The sequence below is a fragment of the Platalea leucorodia genome (assembly GCF_965183815.1).
Source record: "Platalea leucorodia genome assembly, contig: HAP1_HAP1_SCAFFOLD_300, whole genome shotgun sequence".
Lineage (NCBI taxonomy): Eukaryota > Metazoa > Chordata > Aves > Pelecaniformes > Threskiornithidae > Platalea > Platalea leucorodia.
In genome coordinates, this window is record NW_028121274.1 from 64,514 (window position 1) to 69,842 (window position 5,329).

Genomic DNA, 5,329 nt, shown 5'->3' on the forward strand with positions numbered 1-5,329 from the left:
TGCTCATTCCCTACATGGTCTCTTTACTGACAGACTGCAGCAGGGCCTGCTAACACCCTCTGAAACCTTCAGCTGTGCTGGTTTTACTTCTCTGGAGGCTTGCTCAGTCTTTCAGGAGCTGCAGTTCAGGAACTCGGCACCAGAGGGCTCATTGCCACACAAAAACACCTCAAGGAGCCAATTTTGGGCATAACTTTCCTTTAGTCGTCAATTCTTATGTGGCTTATCAGAGAGATTTCAGGAGTGTGGTCACAGTGAAAAGATGTCAAAGCAAAGAGGCAAAGTGAATCAAATGCTTGATTTAGAATAGCCAGTTCTGCATGAATCCCAACGTAATTGGGTTACAGGAATGTCTTCAAGCAGAGTCTGCACCATTGAGACCCATGGGGATGGACTGGCACAGCCAGCCCCAGCAGGGGGAATCCCCATCTGCTTGGCTGAGGCATGCATCTATAAGCTCATTTTGCTTTTGCTACCCATCCTTGCAACTTCCAAGCCTATGGAAGCTTTGGCATCCTCCCTTCGTCCTGGGGGAAGGTTTCTCAATTCCTTCTTTGCAGCTTCCCCTGTTACCAGCTCCTGGGTGCTGACTTTTTGCCCTGGGGCTCTGTCAGTTCAGACAAGCAGCCTCACAAGATGAATGTTTTTTTTTCATGGGAACTTGGAGAGATCATTCTTGTCCTTGGAAGAGGCTGTTCTGTAAGGCCTGTCAGATTTCCTTAGATCGTTCACCCTTCAGAGCTGCTCCCCATGGCACCACTTGTATCAGTCCCTGAGCAACATAAAGTCTTCTTCTGTGGAGTCCAACAGCCTGTGCTCTGCTGCGGGTCTTCTTTTGACATCTGGGACTCCCCTATTTCCTGGTCACAGCAGCCGAGGCAGATACTGATGATCAAATCCCTGGGCAGCCCTTCATTGTTAGCCAGGACCAGGTCCAGGTGAGCATCACCCTTCTTGGAGCACCTGGCAGCTATGCTAAGAAGTCATCCCACGATCCTCCGGACTGTTGGCACCCTCTTGCATTGCCTGGCCACTGAATGCTAGGGCACTTACAGCTCCCCATAGAAACCTGTTCATTAACCTGGAGACTTGTTGTGGTTGCTGTCAGAAGACTTTTTCTGCCTACTCTGCCTGATCAAGTAGTTGGTAACTGCCAAGACACTGTCACCCTTACTCACTCCTCCGCTCATCCTCACGCACACAAGCTAACTCAACCTGTTGCCCAGCTGATAGAGGAGCTCCATATATCTGAGCTGCTCCTTCACACAGGGGGCATCCCCCCACCCTTACCCTCCCTGCCACTCCTAAGCCTCTGATCTGAGGCCCCTTTCTGTGGCCAGTGGAGAGAGACCTGTTAAGTGGTGAGCATACAGTCACCCACCTTCGGATGTGATGAATCGTGAATGGGAAAGGTTTCTCTTGCCCTGGGTAGCAGGAGGAACCAAGAGGAGGTGATTTGGGAGGGATTCATCTCAGACAGCTGTAAATGTCTCCACAGAAGCCATTTGCAATGAGTCAGTCTCATCAATCAAAAGAAAGAGGTACTTTCAAGGTAAAATTTGTCTGAGCTGACTAAGACTGGCAACCCACAGAACAGGTACTAACCTCCTGGCTGTACAAAAGAAAGAAATGGTTTCAAGTACAGCAGAAGAGTTCTTTGTTCCTTTAATGAAGTACTCAAAGTGAACTGGGATGCTTCTACTCTTTATTTATGTGCATTTTCAATTTAGTCGCTAAAAAAAAAAAAAAAAAAATTCCATTATTCATCCTGCTCAATTGCCAGGGAGGTGGACAGTTATTTAGGGGACTTCTGTCCACTTAAGGAAGTGTGGTATTTGCTGTCCACATCCATGACAGGGAGGAGACGCTCGTCCTCAGGCCATGCTGCTCATAGTGCACCACTTCCATGTCTCCTGGGTCTCATCTGGCCCCATGAGCGTTCCCTGCAGCCCAGACACATAGTCCTGTACTTCTGTGTTTCATCCACCCCGAGTACATGAAATCAAGTGAGGTCTGTATGGTGTGCTTTGTTTTGTTTTGTAGGCTGCCAGTAAGGATGTTCTGCATGCACGTGTGGCGTGAAATACAGTTTGGTGTCTGCGTAGACTAGAGGAAGCAGCGCCTGGCACAGCCTTGTTCCTACGCCTTTTAAGGAAGAGCTCTTTGGAGTGAGCTGTGCCTTAACTCTAGGGAGCACTTTCCTGAAGGAACGATGCCCACAGCTGCACCCAGCCCTTTCCCTGGTGTGAAGGAGGTGAATAAGGTGATCAGTCTGGAGGACATGCCGTTAGAGCAAGACAAGGGCCTCAGATATTTCCTGCCTAGAGGTACCAGTGGGGATTCAGTCAAACCTAAGCTATCTACCCAAAAATACGAGAGCCATTGATGCACAAGTGACTTTGGGTAGGATTTATCACAATAACATGCCTGAAACAGCTAAACTAAATCATCACCTGTGATTTCAAAATCTCTTCACTGAAGAAACATTGGTGGCACTCTTTGCCAGCTTGGATGGGATGGGATACATCCCACTAGCTTGGGCATGTCAGCCTACACTCATCCATCTTAGTTTTCTATATTAGTAACATGTGTGCCAGCTTGATGGAATCGTTTATGTATTTCAGTGTTTCCATGTCTTGGCAGGGAAGTTATTTATACAATGCAAGAAAACTCTCTCAGTTCAAATGCAAAGAAATCTCTCACATTGCATGACAATCCCATATTTTCATTTAAATGAATGAGCAAATAATGATTTGTATTCTCTTTCCAAAAGAGACCATTTTTCTTGCCAATCATGAGTGAAAAGTAATCCAGGAAAATTACAAAATGGCAACATTGTGACAGGGACTAGAGGAGATGTTTCCGTTTAATTCTGGAGAGACCTTAAATTACAGTTGTAACCCTCGTGTCTTCAAAGGATGGCCCCCGCTGAGCAAGAGTCCCTCGCTTGTGTAAATCACCAGACGTTGCCCAGCACGTGGCTCAGTGCACCTGGCATTAGGTATTGAAAAGTGAAGCTGCCGAGCCTGTGCTAAGTACAGTTCCCCTGAGGTGCTATAGACCTCTATAGGAGGAGATGACACCATCCTCTGTACTGCTCCTTCCTCCCCGCTGTCAAAGGAGACCAGGCAATGAACTCACCTTTTTAGACATTGCAGTCATAAAAGTCTGTGTTGGAATAAGTTAATTCCCCTGAATTTGCTAGATCAGCTGAAGTATTGGGTGTGGGAGCATTGCGTCAAGGACTGGACATTTACTTCAGCAGACCTGATCTGGAGACAGCTGCTTTGTTACTCAAAACTACATTTCTGACCAATATTCAAGATTTTGCACCAAAGCAGAAGAGAGGTAATCCGAGGCAGTTAAACTGGACTTGATTTCAGGCATGTTTTTGTTCTAACCAGGAGGTTAATGGAGATGTAAGCGCCACTTGGTAGAGAAATAAAGCCATTATTGTTCTTTTCATTGTGTTCCACCTATTTTCTGTCATTTCCTAAAGATGAAGAGGTTCAACAAAGATCTGCCACCAAAATAATCAGGAAAGCAAGGAGAAGTTACATCAGAACTGGCGGAGAGTGAAGCTTGTTGAGAATTGGCTGTGCAAGGAGGGATGAAGCCCTCTGCTTGTTGCTTTCTGTCTCGGTTTCCACACGTAGAAAATGCCATTGTGGTATTCACCAGGGTTTGTAAAGTGCTTGTAGGTCATTTGAAAGGCATTGCTAGGTAAGGCCTTCTTATGGTGATCTATTGCAGGAGAGAACCTGGTGTGATATTCATTTCAGGAAACTTTACACTACTAAGAAAGAAAGGTCTCATTCCTGCAAATATGTCATCATCATGTGTTTGTCCTCCCCACCCCTATCCCCTTCCAAAATCCACTTACAAAAACTCTTCTTAGGTGGAAAGCTGTTGCCTGAAGATGATCACCTTTCTCTTCAAGCCTGCCTTGAGGGCATCTTTCATCCTCTGGTTCCTCAGGCTGAAAAGAAAGGGACTCATCAAAGGAGCTACCACTGTGTTGAGAAGGGCCACTGCCTTGTTGTAGGAAATGTGGTGGCTTGAAGGCTGGACATAGATGAATATGCAGCTGCCATAGCCCAAGATGACAATGGTGAAGTGAGAGGAGCATGTAGAGAATGCCTTGTGCCGTGAGGAAGCTGAGGGCAACCTAAGTATGGTGTTAATGATGTAAAGGTAGGGCACTGCTGTCATGCCCAGTGAGCCAAGTAGGATGATGGATGAGGCCATGAAGGTGATCAGCTCAACAATCTGTGTTTGCGCCCAGGACAACTTGATCCAAAGCACACTGTCGCAGAAGAAGTGGTCAATATGATTGGCATTGCAGAAGGGCATCCTGGCAACCAGGACAGTGGAGACAACAGTGGCCAGGAAGCCTGCAGCCCACGAGCCCAAGAGTAGCTGAAGGCAAAGCTGACCGTTCATGAGCATGGGGTACTGCAGAGGGTGGCATATGGCCACATAGCGGTCATAGGACATGAGAGCCAGAAGGACAAACTTGATGTAGCCCAGAAGGGAGTAGAAGTAGCCCTGAGTTAAGCAGCCTGGGAAGGAAATGGCTTTGCTGCCCATCAGCAAGTTTCCTGTGACTTTGGGTATGATGGATGTAGCGATGAAGATGTCCAAGCAGGAGAGGTTACAGAGGAAAAAGTACATGGGCCTGCAGAGGTCTCTTTCAATGCAGAACGTGGGCAATGATCAGCAAGTTTCTCACTAAGACCACCAGGTACGAAGCAGGAGAGGGATTGCCATTAGGTGCTGCTGATGGTGGCGGGAGGGGAAGCCCAAGAGAAGGAACTCTGTGACAGGTGTGTGGTTCAACATTTCTGCATCGGAGCTGCAGTGAGCAAGGGCAGATGGTCAGTGGACGAAACAATGCTTCAGGAGGTTACAAGAAGATGAGACAGAGCGAAAGAATGTAGAAGGACGAGAAAAGGCATTCACGGAGACATTCACGCAAAGGCTGGAAGGAAAACAGAAGAGAGGAGAGAAGAATCAACCTAGGGCAAGAAGGCCCCATTTTATGCCCTAGGAGCAAATGTAGTATGGGGGTTAGAGCAGGAATCCACCATAAACACGATGCAAGTTATTGTATTTGAGCTCTTTACCCAACAGTCCCTTTACAGGCAGTGGGGAAAAAATAGATGTTTCTCAACCGGTTTTATTCTAATCTATTTAAAGGTATCCTTTAGGATGAGCTACAATGCATTCTAGTGCAAGATAAAACAGCTCAGCCAAGTGCCTTTAACCTTTTGACTAGGACAGAAGCAGAGAGAAGGCGGCATGAAGATGGTGACAAATGAGGGGGCGT

General features: G+C 47.0%; 1 pseudogene across 1 annotated transcript; it reads right to left on the reverse strand.

Annotated features, from left to right (window-relative positions):
* Window positions 1-3,894: 3,894 nt before the first annotated feature.
* LOC309604011 (olfactory receptor 6T1-like) lies at window positions 3,895-4,842 on the reverse strand (annotated as a pseudogene). Its single transcript has one exon. The product of its transcript is annotated as an olfactory receptor 6T1-like (transcript).
* Between the last annotated feature and the right edge of the window lie 487 nt (window positions 4,843-5,329).